Genomic DNA, 16,378 nt, shown 5'->3' with positions numbered 1-16,378 from the left:
CTCAGCATCCATTCCTTCTTTCTCTGATCACAACGCCCTGATTTATTTTTGGAGAAACACTTCACTCTTAGTTTCTGTGATTTGATTAGCACTGGCCCCATATGCTGGCTCTGGGCATGAGCATAGGAACTTTGTCAGGCCTATCAGAGTCAGCTGGTCCTGGTTTTTTGATAAAACTATTGGGGAATAAGGCTGTTTTTACTCGAGAGAAACTTTTCTCTTTTCTGTGGGGTCCTTAACTCTTAGAATATGTACCTGGGACTGCTGATGGCCATTTTGCCTGCCTACCTGCCCAAGAATGAAGAACACTCAGAGGAAAACAGAGTCAAGGGATAAAAAAGGGAAACATTCCTGATGTTGTTTGAGTGCATGGACCCAACTCTGCCTGAAGCCAGCACTTCTATGGTGGTACAAAGCTTAAGATGTATAAGGAAGGATGCCTAATTCTTTTCTTCAAAATGCTCTTCTAACCATCTGGTACCATTGAATCCAGCTATTACTCTCTTCCAATGTGTGGTAGCCAGGACCTACGTGAGTGTCACCTTACATGGCAAAAGTGACTTTGCAGATGTGATTATTCACAGATCCTAAGATGGGAGTATATCCTGGATTATCCTGGTGGACCAGATATAATCATTAGGGTCCTTGTAAGAGGGACGCAGGGGAGTCAGGAACAGAGAAGGAGATGTGATGACTGGAGCAGGGGTTAGAATGATGAGATTGCTGACTAGGAATATAGAGAAAGGAATATAGAGAAAGGGCAGCCTTTAGAAACCAGAAGGGGCAAAGGGATAGCTTCTCTCCTACAACCTCCAGAAAGGAGTGCAGCCTGCCTGACACCTTGGTTTTAGCCTAGTGAAACTTGTTTTGGACTTCTGAACTACAGAACTGTAAGATAATCAGTTTGCATTGTTTTTATTTATTTTTTTTTTTTGCGATACGCGGGCCTCTCACTGTTGTGGCCTCTCCCGTTGCGGCGCACAGGCTCTGGACACGCAGGCTCAGTGGCCATGGCTCACGGGCCCAGCTGCTCCGCGACATGTGGCATCTTCCTGGACCGGGCCACGAACCCGTGTCCCCTGCATCGGCAGGTGGACTCTCAACCACTGCGCCACCAGGGAAGCCCAATTTGCATTGTTTTAAGCCACTAAGTTTGTGGTAATTAGTTACAGCAGCACTAGGAGTCTACTATACAGCTCACATACCTTATGCTTATCTTTTGTATAATATGAGCAAAGACTATCAATTATGGAGAACTGAACATGTGCCCAGAAATGTTTAGGTTTTTTCTTTTTTTTTTGCATAGTTTATCATATTCTCATAACAGCTCTGAGAAAGATAAGGATAGGCCACTGACAGCATTTGCTACACCTAATCAGCCTGTGACACAGTGACAGACTCATCCTCAGTGGGTACATTGCATTGCTTTGGGCTGTAATAGGGAAAAAAATAGAATTGACCTAATAAAAGAATGTATCTTATGTTATAATTTTGAACGTAGGGAGTTTCTAGGGTTTATTAAATTCAATAGCTCAATGATCTCACCAAAGACTCATGCTGACTTTTGTCCTCAGCTGTCTCTCTATGATTTCAGGTCCACAGCAGGTTCAAGCACTACCATGTCCCTCAGCAGCCAGAGGCACAGACAAAAAGCTTCTCTTCATCCACTCATTTTAATTTCAAGAGCAAATAATCTTTCCCCGAAGTTCTTTCTCCTGAACTCACCTTTTTTTAAAACGTAATTTTACTTTACATTGATTTTTCTAGGAAATGCAACTATGTTTTACATTGGAAAAAGTATACTTTGGTTTTCTAGAAATGTACCAATATTTTATCACCGTTTTTGGAAAACACTGTCATTGATGACAACAGCACTTATAGAATCTGAGTTTCCAATATAACATGTGTGTTACTTTGCACTTACACCTGTTGCATTCACTGTGAAACTAGGCACAGATATAAGCAAATGGCTACTTTATTATATATTCAGAGGTAGTCATGCTGAGAAGCAATTCTATATTGAAATATATATTATTTTATTATAAATTACTTTTATTCCTCCCTTATATTATGATCAAGACTCTATTTGTATATATGAATATAATATAATAGGTATATGTACATAAATAAATATATGCATACATCTGGAGTAGGTTATAATAACTATGTATTTTATTTCAGAGTAATAAAGAGGAGCTACAAAATATTTGTTAGAAAAAGAGAGGCTTTGAAAGGATTAAAAATGACTGCCATAACTCTTCATACAGTTTACCATTTCAAGAATATATTACATTTCTTCAAGTCTCTGGGACTTTACAGAAATGTTCCTTCTGTCTAGAAAAAAATCCTTTCCTGCTTGTCTGCATGATATACTCTTTCTTGTTCATCTGTTGAGAAGGATTCACATCTTTCCTTGACCGTGCTCTAACATAAATGGGTACCTACTTACATCATAGGGCTCATCACATAGCATCATAATAATATGTGAATATATGCAAATATGTAAATATCTACCTCTGTGTTAATTTCCTATGTCTGCTGTAACAAATGACAAAAACCTTACTGGCTTAAAACCATACATACTTATTATTTCACAGTTCTGTGGTTGAGAAGTCTGACATGAATCTCACTAAGCTAAAATCAAGTCGTAACAGTTCTGTATCCTTTCTGGAGGCTCTAGGTTAGAAGAATCCATTTCCTCTCCTTGCTTTCAAGTGCAACCTTCCACAAAACACTAGAACATGAGCACAATTTAGCCAAGTTCTTTGCCACTTCATAATAAGGATCACCTTTCATCCAGCTTCCAATAACATGTTCCTTATTTCTGTCAGAGACCTCACCAGCATGGCCTTTAATGCCCATATTCTACCAACACCCTACTCATGATTTTCATACATTCTCAGAAGCTGGAAGCTTTCTCTCCAGCTCTTTTCTTTCTGAGCTCTCACCAGAATCACCTTTAACATCCATATTTTTAGCACATACCTCAAAACTGCTCCAGCTTTTACCTGTTACTCCTTTCCAAAGCTGCTTCTACATTTTAGGTATCTGTTGCAGCAGCACCCTACTTCTTGGTACCAAAATCTGTTTTAACTCAGGTTACCAAAGAAAAATACTACCGACTGAGTAGCTTAAACAACAGATATTTATTTTCTCACAGTTCTAGAGGCCAAAGGTCCATATTGAAGGTGCCAGTAAATTCAGATGAGAGCTCTCTTCCTGGCTTTCAGACAGCCTACTTTCTTGCTGTCTGTGTTTGGAGGGTTGGGGCATGAGTTCTCTCCTTCTATTCTCATAAAGTCACTAACCCATCAGAAGGGTCCATGCTCATGACTTAATCTAAACCTAATTACCTCCCAAAGGCCCTGTCTCCAAATACAATCACACTGGAGGTTAGAGCTTAAACAAAGTATAATTTTTTACGGAACACATTCAGTCTGTAACTGGTAATATGCGATAAAGCCAGTATAGGAAAATGTTAATTGTAGAATTTAAGTGGCAGAAATATGAGTGTTCACAGTAAATTTTGTCAAATTTAATGTGTGTTTAAAACTTTTAATAAGATGTTAGGGGAAAATGTTAATGTAGGCCTCAGCATACCAAACTACCTCTATAAATAGTTGTTGAGAGATGGGTAAATTTAGTGGAATTCTGCTTGCCAGTTAGCTCTGAGGTTAAGACGAAGATCAGGACAATCTGTCCTTGTCATACTTCTGATGCACTGATCCTTTTCTGGAAAGCATTATGCAATACAATCAACACCCCATTTGGAGGTGCTTATGTGCTGGAGACGCGGTTGCTGCAACAAGCTTGGTGATTAGAAGCCTGTGTAGCTGGTTATAGCAATCTGGGCTATTGTTGAATGTGAGCTGTAAAGCAGCAGGTGTCTTGCTGTCTGAAGAAGTCTTCTGGGAGCCCTAAGGTTACTGTGTGTTACAGAGGATGGATTTTATCCAGTTATGTATACGATACTCAGATGGAAAGAGAATGAGTGGGAATTTGGTTCAGTGATTTTCAAGTCCAATTACAAACATTAGATTATATGGTTTGTTTATGACCATATCTAAGAAAGTGAATAAACTCTTTGGCAGGGAATAAGCCAGTAATTACTTCATTTAGTCATTTAATAAGCATTGTCTGAACACCTACTATGGGCCAAGCCCTGGGTTAGGTGCTGTGATATATGTAGAGGTAAATCAGTGATAGGCCTTGGTGTGGGTCACCCTCTCTAACCTCTAGGGAGACCTCCAGGCCTATAGCTGCCCTCTACTTATCCCCCACCACTGGCCACCATCATTTTCCTAGGTAAGAGGAGCTGTTATGTTTCAAGAACAAAACATATTTAAAGGTTGAACAATGGAATCACCATAGGCAGTAGTGCACCTTCCAACAGAAGCATATTTAAACTTGGATCCACTCTCTCAGACTAAGGTCTTGGTAAGATGAGGTGTACTAGTGGTATACTGGGAACAGCCTTTGCCCTTGGAAGGACAAATATAACAAGGGGAGTCCCAGCTAGAAGACTGCCTGGAGTGGATATTTAGACCAGTTCTGCTTGAGATGATAGAGGGGCAGAATATAAAATGGCATGAAAATGGTTTCAGTTATTTAACCCAGCATTGCACAGTAGAGGAACCACCTAGGGATTTAGGCTGAGGATGGTGATAATAATAAAAAGGGAGTGAGAGAGTGTCATGGACATATATACACTACCAAATGTAAAATAGATAGCTAGTGAGAAGCAGCTGCATAGCACAGGGAGATCAGCTCAGTGCTTTGTGACCACCTAGAGGAGTGGGATAGGGAGGGTGGGAGGGAGACGCAAGAGGGAGGGGATATGGGGATATATGTATATGTATAGCTGGTTCACTTTGTTATAAAGCAGAAACTAACACACCATTGTAAAGCAATTATACCCCAATAAAGACGTTAAAAAAAAAAAAAAAGGGAGTTTTTTTCTGGAATATCCAGAAAAAAATGTATGTATTCCTGAGAGACTAAACTAGAGTCTCTGTAGAGATAAGCATCTCATCAAGACTCAAATCTCTACCCATGTTTTCTCAGGAGACATATCTTACACTTAGCTCAAGTAGCTTAAGTTTTAAAAGGGGAAATAAGATATGCACGCCCATAATGACTGATCATGCTAATTAAACCTTGTTGTAATCATAGTAAGTATTATTTTGCATTCCTGTTTCCTTTACCAGTTTTTGAACTATTAAGATCAGGAACTATTATTTATTCATCTTTCTAGTCCCAGCACATAGTATAGTGGTGCATTGTTGCTTAATAAATATTTTTGAATTAATTAAAAAGAATAATTAGTAGGTACTTGTGGGCTGAATGTGTCCTCCCAAATTTCATATGCTGAGGCCCTAGCCCCCAGTGTGGCTATATTTAGAGATGGGGCCTCTAAGGTAGTAGTTAAGGTTAAATGAGGTCATAAGGGTGGGGCTCTGATCTGATGGGATTAGTGTCTTTATGAGACTCCAAATACCTTGCTCTCTCTTTGCAGACACCTACTGAGGAAAGGGCCATGTGAAGACACAGTGAGAAAGCTTCTGTCTGCAAACGAGGAAGAGAGCTCTCAAGAGAAACTGAATCAGCCAGAACCCTGATCTTTGACTTCTAATCTCTACAACTGTGAGAAAAAAGTTCTGTTGTTTATAGTATCCAGTCTATTGTATTTCTTTATGGCAGCCTGAGCTGACTAGTAGTTCTACAAAAGTGCGAAAAATGCTAGAGCATTTAAAAGGATAAAGACATCAGTTCCAGCTGAGGGAAGGTGGATCATGTCACTGAGGAAGTAGCATCAGAGAGCCTTGAAACATAACAGATGTTTTTTCCAGTAAGAGGGAGCATGATAAACAAAGCAGATGGAGGAAAAAGGATAGGGAATGTCTTGTCTGAAAATGGGGTTTGTGAATGTCAATACTGGGGGATAATTTTACATCTAGTTAGGGGTTTTGAATTTATTTTCATAAGCATCAGAGAATGATCAAAGTTTGGGCAGAGATACTAATGTGGTCAGGGCAATGCTTCTGAGGAACTGTTTCTGTGTTCAGGTTTCCTGTCTGAGGGTAAATGACATTAAGCATGACTTCACCATTGATGGTCCCAACAGGATAATTCTATCTTGTATATAGTACATCAGCCTCCAAACTTGTATGTGATAATCACGTAGTTGCAGGGGGTCATTGCTTACATCATTGCTAATACAAAGGTTAGTTTGGGGTCAGCTCTTATCCAAGCAACTTATCCACCAGGGTCACAAGGAATCCATTTCAGAAGAAAACAGTAGCTCAGGAACCTCTTTAAATTTACCACTGGATTTATTTCCAATTCCTTTGTAATCTCTTCCTTAGAGCAGTAAATTCTGAGCTCACGGGGCTTTGCATTTAATTCCAGTATTTGGATTGTGAGAGCTTTTAATACCTGTGGACTTGGCAGTTGCAGAGAGTAAAATGCATCCCCATTAATCAGAACTGGACTGAGTCATGTTACACAAACCATAGATTTCTACAAGAAAATTAAAAGGCAATATCATTTCACTTCTGCTAAATGTTTTCTTATGATTCAGAGGAAGAAATGGGACACCCTATATTGTGTCCAGTGACGCTGCCAAAAATATATCACCAAGATACACGACAAATGAATGTATAAATAGGAATTGCTCAGAAGGGGTTAGTCATAAATCACTGAATGAGCCAGAACCATGCTTCTTTTTTTGTGTTGCTTAAAATGTGAAACGTTACTGGTGACTTCTAGAAAAACAATTTGATTTTTGAACAGTGGCGTTAGAAGGTTGTGGAAAATAGGGAAGTATAATTTCCCTAGGTGAAATCAGAGGCAAGGTACAACATTTTCTGGCAACTCTAGGAATGCATAAACTATTTTGAAAAATGGAATGGAGTTTGTTAAATAACAGCAATGCTGTGGTTTCTACAATCATGAGTTTTCACTTTGAACATTTAGAAATCTGGGGTATGATGATGGACTGTCTTTGGGTCAAAAATGCACTATAATAAATTAGATTGAGGTAGCAGCAACAATTATGGGACTTTTCTGTTGGGGTCTTGTTATTCTTCTTTAATACTTACTCCTAAAAAAAACCTTTTTCCATATTTTAAAAGAAACTGCTTTCTGATGTCCTGAGTTATAGTTCAAACAATTATTTTTTTCTTAAGAAAGAAAAAGAAACCAAGTTTCTATTTGTTTTAAAGATATTAAAGTGGAAACTGGAAAACTATGGCTAAAAGACACTAAGACCTTCGCAGAAATGCTAAGCATTTTCATAAAACTGCAGATGTTAATGTTAAATAGATAAAATTTTTCTTACATATAAAATTCCTATGACATCTGTTATCTTTTTGGTTAAAAGTAGTACATTTCCTTTTGCTTAGGAGCACAGTCGTTGAGATTGCTACTTGTATTTTCACAAAATTTGTAAAGAGGCTCAGAGGGTAGTTAATTTGTTCAACCATCAAGCCCAACACATAATCCCTTAGAATACAGTCAGGATTTAGTGGAGATGGCATAAGGCATTGAATATGGTTCCCAAAGTGCTGTAACTTCCCAATGGCCTGATTTTGAGTTAGTTTTACCTGTGTAATGAGCTATTCTGAAACTTGGTGGCTTAAAACACTCATCATTTATTAACTTGCGATTCTGTGGGGTTGGCAGTTTGGTCTGAGCTCAGCTGGGTGGTTCTTCTGCAGGTCCTATCTAGGCTCACTCATGTGGTTGTGGTCAGCTAGAGCAGCGGTCCCCAACCTTTTTGGCACCAGGGACCGGTTTCGTGGAAAACAACTTTTCCACAGACAGGGGGTGGGGGAAGGTCCAGGTGGTAATGCGAGTGATGGGGAGCTGCAGATGAAGCTTTGCTCTTGCCTGCCGCTCACCTCCTGCTGTGCGGCCCAGTCCCTAACAGGCTGCAGACTGGCACTGGTCTGTGGCCCAGGAGTTGGGGACTCCTGAGCTAGAAGACTGGTTGTAGTCAGCTTGTTGGGCCCAGATGGCCTCACTCACATATCTGGAATTTGGCTAGTGTAATAGAGGCAACTGGACCACCTGTTCTAACATCTATTAAGCCAGTCCTGGCTTCTTCCTTTGGTGGCTGTGTTCCAAAAGCACCAATAGGGTAAACTTCACTGTGCAAGCACTTTTCAAGCTTTGCTCTCATCATTTTTACTAATGTCCTATTGGTCAAATCAAGTCACATGGCTAAGACCAGATTCGAGGAATAGAAAAATAGACTCCAACCCCAGTGTGGTTTGGCTTTTCCTCTTTATAGCTTTGCTGAAAATAATATTAGCAGTCTCAACCCCTGGGCTCTTGAAGAAAGGAGTTGCAACATATTGTGGTGTGTGTGTGTGTGTGTGTGTGTGTTTGTGTGTGTGTCTTGGTCAATCTATCTTATCCAACTTTTTCTTTAATGATATGATCCCAGTGATGGAAAGCTATCCTAGTTCTAATACTTACTAGATGTATGACTTTGGGAAATATCCTTAGCATCTCCATTCCCCAGCTTCCTCATTGCCTCATGGGATTAATAATAGTGTGTATCTCATAGGTTTATTTTAAGAATTGAATGAGTTAGCAATTGTAAGGCTTAGAAAAATGCCTGGAACACAGTGTGCACTGAGTAAATATTAGCTATTACCAATTTTGGTCTTGTGTCTCCGTATTAGCTTTCTATTGCTGATGTAACAAATTGCCACTGACTTAGTGGCTTAAAACAACACAAATTTATTATCTTACAGTTCTTGAGGTCACCTCATGACCTCTGGGTTTCATTGCACTAAAATCAACATGTTGGCAGGTCTGTGTTAACATGTTTCCTTGCCTTTTTCAGCTCTAGAGGTTGCATACATTCTTTGGCTCATGGGGTCTTCTTTGAAAGCCTTTATTTGCTGGCTCTTTCTCAAATCACTCTGACCTCTGCTTCCATCGTCATATATTCTCTAAATCTCCTCTGCCCTCTTTCACTTATACGGATCCTTATGTGGGGCTCACCTCAGAATAATCTCCCCATTTCAAAATCCTTAATTTAATCACACCTTCAAAGCCCCATTTTCCAGGTAAGATAACATATACACAGGCTCCAGGTATTAGAACGTGGACATCTTTGGTGGACCTTTATTCTGTCTGTCCCAATGTTCTCCATCTTGGGACTTGGATCATTTATCTATGAAGAAAAAGATGCTGGGAAGGCTTTGCTCAGCCATGGCTGTTTAGAGAATTGTCCTAGTACCAATGAAGAAATTCTGTCCTTTACAATGTTGAGAGTATCTTTTTCCACTCTAAACTGACAGGAGGGAGAATGGATATTTTGAGTGAGTGATGAGACAAAAATGGTTATCCACCACCTAACAGTTACAGGGGTGTGATAGAGAAAATGCCCAATATTCACAGAACCTATTTACTTTTCCTCTGGCATTCAGCTTTATTATAATTCTATCCCTGTTGCTTCTAAGGGTGGTCATGAGGCAAATTCTCACCAAAGAAATGAAAATGGCAGTGATCACTGTCACATCTGAGATGAGGCAGTTAGGAGAGCTGTGCCTTCTCATGGTAACTTCCTTTTTAGGCGCCTGCACATAGGGGGTTCACCAGGGGACTCTGAGGCTCTAATGGTCAGGATACAAGATAGAAGGATCCTGGGTTCTCTGAGTGACTGTATGGTTCAGAGCCCCACCGTTGTTAAGGCAAGGAAGGTTGTGGATACTTCCTTCAGCCTACTATGAGTAATACAAGCAGTTACCCACACACTGCTCTGCAGAAACATCCTCCATTGTCATCCCTGAAGCCTTAGTGGACAGGGACATACTTTGTTCTCCATCTTTCCCTCATTCATTTCCTTCTCACACCTGGACTTCAATCAGAAACTTTAGACTATAATATAATTTGAATTAGAAAATACTAAAAAAGGGTGGTGGCTACTCACTTTATCATGTTTCTAGCCAGAGTGATCTTCACAGCATTACAGAATTTAAAGAGCCAGAAAGTCTATTAGTAATCTTCTCATCTTGTCCCCTTACTGAACAGATGAGGAGACTTAGGCCCATAAAGTTTCAGTGATTTTTCTAAATTTTTATAGTGAAACTCAGCAGTAGAACTGGGATTTGAATCAAATATAGCACTGAGCTCAGCCCTCAGCCTAGTGCCTGGTATACCAGGAGATTTGTGAGTTGTTGTCAAATAAATGAATGGATGAATGATACACTCATTCTTCAATGTCCAGCTCAATGCCACCTTCTCTGTGGAGCCTTTCTTAAAAGCCACCATTTCCAATTAACCTCCCCCATCCACTTTCTTCTTGAAAGATGATATTGATCCCCTGTATAGCATTTAATAAAGTCTGCCTCAGATGTTAATTTGCATGCATCTCTCCAACCCCAGGTGACAAATAGATTTTATTTCATGTGCCAAATTAGATTGACTGGTGGTAATGCCTGGATCACAATATTGAAATGGAGAATGAGATCTTTTTTTTTTTTTTTTTCATTTTGGGGTTCTTTTTTTTTTTTAACATCTTTATTGGAGTATAATTGCCTTACAATCAAGAGGTGGAGAATGAGATCTTGTCCAGCTCCATATCATAAATGATTAGTAATGTCTGTCATGGGAAAAGGATTAGAAAATAATGGAACATGTGCCATGTGTTTACCAATCCTAGTCTACTGTTGTATTAGAATAAAAATTCTTTCAGGACAGAGGTATATGGCATTTTTTCTCCTTTTTATCCTGCATGGTGCTGAGAAGAGTATTTTGTATATAATAGACAGATGCCTAATATTTTTTGAATTAAACTCACATAATACTGGATCTATAGGTGTCTGTAAACTTAAACCTTCCATCTATCCCTCTCTCACTTATTTTTCTTCTTCCTACATATTCTAAATTTTTTTTGAGGAGGTCTCTGAGTCTCTGGTTGGTTTCCATTTATCAGTGAATCTCTTGGAAATATTTACTTGGAAATATTTACTTTCTCTTTTCTAGTCTTTATATCACATAAGGGTATTCAAACTAGTATATCTTTCTACAAGAGTAGAATTAGTAACCTAGAGGATTACCATGGTATACCAACAAGAAACTTGGCCAACCAAACCTACTTATTTAAAGCTGTATCTTCCTTAAAAAAAAAAAAAAAAAGAAAGGAAGTGGTAGATATGAAATATAGAATGAAAAATATTAACTAATGTTGCTTTAAACATGAATGAAGAACAACTTTAAAAAACAACAATAACAAAATCTGGGGAACCAGGAAGGTGCACTATCGATGTATTTTTAAAAATCAGAATAGATGAGTTTATGCTCTAGTATTCAATTTACATGCTTTTCCAGGGAAAATGCAAACTATTGGTCAGGGTATTCTGTCTAAATAATTACTTTACAAGGAAAGGAACTGACTTGGAGGCCCAGGGCTGTGCGGGAAATATGCTATAATATGTAAAGTATATACGGACTCTTCACTTAAAAGCAAGAGTAGAAGAAGCTGGAATGCATTATCTGGGGTGTTCAGGAATTTTAAATGGTGCTTAAGCACTGAGATTTTACTCTTATATCTATCTTCCTTTGAAGGTTAGATACATATGCCCATTTTTGGAATCCAAATTTAGTCCTCAGGGCATTTGAGAAAATGACAGTGTGACTTTGGTCCTCCATTTGCAAGAGCCTATTGAATATTTCCCCCTAGATGTCCCACGGGATTTCAAATTTACCCTGCATAGCACAAAACACATTGGTACCAGGAAATCTGTGACCCCACTTCTACTAAAGCGATGGCCAAGCTCTCAGTTATCTAGAGATAAATCTCATGACTCACCTTTGGCTCTTTTTTTTCTTTTCTTTTTTAAAAGAAAAATGTTCAAATTATAAATTAATATTCTATTATATATATGTATATTTCCACTTTATTGAGGTATAATTGACAAAACAAACTGTAAAATATTTAAATTATATATTTGGGTCTTTTTTCTTCCTCACACCCCTTTCAAAGCTCAGTAAGTCTTGTACATCCTACTTCCAAAGCATGAGAGCAGGACCTCTAGAGATGGTCAATTCAAATTCAAGACCCACTTCTGCCACTTAATAAGTGTGACCTTGTCTAAGGCACTCACGCTCTAGGCCTTCATTTTTAAATCTATTAAATGTGAGGAATACCTCATAAATTGGTTATCCAGGTTTTCAATTATTTAATTGATATAAAACACTGACACTATGCCTTTTAGAAGTCTCAATAAAACCTAAATATGAAAGGGCTTCCTTGGTGGCGCAGTGGTTGAGAGTCCGCCTGCCGATGCAGGGGACACGGGTTCCTGCCCCGGTCCGGGAAGATCCCACATGCCGCGGAGCGGCTGGGCCCGTGAGCCGTGGCCACTGAGCCTGCGCGTCCCGAGCCTGTGCTCCGCAACAGGAGAGGCCACAACAGTGAGAGGCCTGCGTACCGCAAACAAAACAAAACAAACAAACAGAAAAAAACCTAAATATGACTGATAATTGCTACCATGATTTCAACTTCTATTATTCATCCTGCCACCACCATCCTTCCTGTCCCATCTTTCTGCATTGCCACTCCTCCCAACTAAGACCTCAGGACCTCTCACCGAGGATCTCAAACTTTGTTCCTCTCTGGTCCCCCGCCTCAAGGCTGATGCTCCAGTGCATTTTTTCGTATTGGTTTTATTCTTATCTTGCTGGTGTTTAGCTCTGACCACATCACCTGCCATATAAACACCTTCAGTGCTTCCCACTCTCATGTCCCCATTCCTCAGTTTATGTGGGTCCGCCAGAGTAGGAAAGGACATTCCACAGAAAGCTGCACTTCTTTACTCTTGGTTCTGCCTCAGCAACTCCTACTAAGAGAGACCTCAAATACTTGGAAAAATAAAAATCAGAGTTATAGTCTAAGTCAATCTTGGCTCCTTGAAAGGAATAGAGACAAGGGTCAAAGTCCAAATATAAAATGATGCACTTATAATAGGAGTGCAAATGTATGTGTGTGTGTGTGTGTGTGTGTGTGTGTGTGTTTGTTGGGGAGTGATAATAATAAATTGCCCGTAAACAAACAGTGTCTAGATATGGGATCCATTTATTATCTATTACCTCTGTGAGATCCCAAGGCTCAAGGCAGAAGAAATGGGTTAAATCTTAGGCAAGGTCCAAAAATGTCTTCAAACCTCACAACTTCAGCCTAAGTTACAAGGGCAGGTTTTGTAGGACAAAGCCTTATGGTAATTATTTGAATTTCACTGTGATTCTCTGGACCTATTACATGTCTTTCAGGTGACTTCAGTGCTGGTAGCAACTAGTGATTCATGGTTTTGGAGTCCTAGTCAAGTGGCTTTCTAATTCATCACAAGCAACAAGGCACTTTCTTAATTCAGAGAATAGTCCTGGAGCACTTCCCCTCTGGCAACCACAGCACATGGCCTGGGATATAAAGATAAGTAAGGGTCATTCTTTGTCCTTGAAGCATTAAAACTTATAGGAGAGACAGACACAAATAATAAAGATACAGCATGAAGCATTCTATAAGAACATATAAATTCTTGTGGAAACATAAATGAAAAAGCAATTAATTCTGTCTGTGAGGAAGGTTATATTTTCCAGGAAAATTAATCAGAATGCATGAAGACAGAGGAGTGAAACTGCAGCATGTCTAAGAGCATGAGGTTGGCCTGCGTGTGGGGATGGGATACTTGGGGCCAGGCAATGTGGGGAGAGAGTCTGACTAAAAATTAAGGAATGATGAGTTAACTAGACCAGATTGGTATGCATTGCGTGTGAGTTTATACTTTAGTCTGCAGGTTTGTCTGGGCTATCCAGCCCTAGAGAACCCTGCCATTAACTATGGGAGTCTTAGATATTTTTTTATGTAGGAAGTGATGTGGTCTTAGAAAGATAATATTTGTGGCAGTTTGGGCATGAACTGAGACTATGTAGGAGATTCTTGTACTAACTGAAAAGAGCTGATGAAAGCCAAGGAAAGGGAAGTACTAGTGAGCAGGAAGAAGAAAAATGATGTGAGAGAAGTTTCAGTGGTATCAGTGCAAAGACTTGATGGTTGATTGGCTGGGAGACCAATCATGGACAACCGAGATTTTTAATGTTGACAGTTGGGGTACGGAGATGAAGATAATATAAACTACATAGAAAAGGCAGAAAAATAAGCAACGTTTAGGAAGGAAGATGATGGTTTTGTACATATTGATTTCGAGCTTTTGTGTACCTTCTTATCAGAAATATCAGCTGGGCAGTTGGAAATGGGAAATGTGGACATGGGTTAGGTCTTGGAATGTATATTTAACATAAAGATTTAGCATAACGGAGGCCTTTAAAAGGATAGGATGATTGAATTGAGCTGAGAGAAAGAGTATGTATAGGAAGAAGAGAAGCAAGTTTGGGGTAGAATTCTGAGAAGCTCAGCATTTCAAGGGTGGGCATTCTTTCTCTGCTTCTTTAATTATTTCTTCCCTCAGCTGAGAATGTCACTCCTGGATTCTTGCGCCTCTCCATTGACTTGGCATACATCTTGAATTTCATGCAATATTTTATTTCAAAAAATGTTAGAGCTATTTTGTGAAAAGTCTGTAAAAAGCTTATTTCCCTGTCTCCTATGAAAAAAGCTGGTAAGCTCTTATGTGGTAGATTTGGAACAAGACATAAATTGAGCCACGATTCCCAGCCAGGCACAAATCCACAGGCATCACTATTAAATATACGAAAATGGTGCCAGGTACAAAGAAGTGCACAGTGTGAACACACAAACGGCGATTCATTGGTTTGCGGCACATGAAGTACCATCATAAGGCAGCACTGCCATCTGCTCAGAGGTAACTTGTCCACAAACCTACTCAGCACTGGAGAACAATGGAAGTGGTGGCAGTTGCTGGGCTGGTTTTTCCTTAGACAAAAGACTGATTCTTAAGACTGTGAATGGCTGGGGGAGGAGCTGGCCCCTTTATCTAGAGCTCAGGAAACCCCAAAGGACTGCGGAGAAGGTCGTCTTCACAACTGAGAAGAGGAAGTATCTTTAGGAGGGGAGGCATCTTCTGAGAATTTCACATCAGTGAGAGGAAAGCAAAGATAACACCCATAATAATTCAAAATTTCATTATAAACATCTCCCTAGAGACCAGAATACCCTGTCTCCCTGTGGCACTGGGCCTTAATCCTCACTCTGAAATGTTTTATCCTTTGGGGGTCTGAAACAAGCTGGTGCTCATTTGCAAGTGGATGGGATAGTTTGAAAAACAGACAAATATTGAAGCCAAAGCAAGCAAACATTCACCCTTTCCTAATGGTGCTGCGTGGGAGCACAGAGGTGGGAGCTCCCTGCAGTGGTACTTCATGTGCCTCTTGCCAAAAGCCACAGGCTTTTCTTCTCATTTATTTTAAATCATCCTCTCCAAACTCACCTCAAAGTTCAGATTGCCAAAACCCTTAAGTTCTAGCAGTGTGCTTTCCTTTTCTCACACCCTTCTAAAACATTGTGGTGTTTGATCTAATGCCAAGACTGACCACTGGGGAAATTTAGAAATGGAGCCACTCGGTATTTTTGTAACCAGAAGGGAAGAGGGGGAATATATAATTTCAGCAGTGTTGCCTACCCAGACTATTCATCTGGTTGTTGTGGAAACTCTGTACTTACAGAGAAATACACAAAAGTAGAAAGGAAAAGAAAGAAAGCAGCATCCAAAAATCCCACCCATAACCCTATAAATCTGAAGGAACCATTGTTGTTGGTATCTTGTCCTATTTTCTTCCAGTCATTTTAATTTTTATTTCTAATGTGGTTCAGATTTGCTGGTTATTTCCTTGATTTATATACAATTTCCCAAAGGTTTAAACTAACTATTTGTGTTTTATTCTCCCAATAGTTAGAGATCCCCGTTTTGTAGATGGTTTCATAGATTGGATCCAAGGAGGTTAGAAGACTCACTTAATCTCACACAGATAATGGAGAGTCAGGCTGGAGTATGAACCCAGTTTCCCTGGCTTCATATCTCCAATTCTTCTCACTACAAACATAGCAGCAAAATTGTGTTGCTGGAGTTAGATGGTTAAGCTGTCTAAATTTCAACTGGCATGTTAGTGAATAATGTAGCCTGAACAGATTAAGATCCACAGGTGCTGAGCTTCAATAATAAAGCTCTGGCTTCCTTGATGCCTGAAAACTTTGTTCCAGGATAGTATTCGAAGCTTTCTTAAAATAGTTATCTACCTTGCTCAAATACCCAATTTTCTACCAATGAGTTGTTGAAATGCTTTCATTGCATTCTGATGCAAACTGAATGAAAGATGACCCTTCATCTTGAAAATAGGTGGAAAATAGAGAGCTAGTGGGTTTTATGAAGAGAAGTGTGTTGCCCTT

Source organism: Phocoena phocoena, chromosome 1, assembly GCF_963924675.1.
Source record: "Phocoena phocoena chromosome 1, mPhoPho1.1, whole genome shotgun sequence".
Taxonomy (NCBI): Eukaryota; Metazoa; Chordata; class Mammalia; order Artiodactyla; family Phocoenidae; genus Phocoena; species Phocoena phocoena.
The sequence above is the reverse complement of the archived record's forward strand: the minus strand, read 5'-3'. Positions refer to the sequence as shown.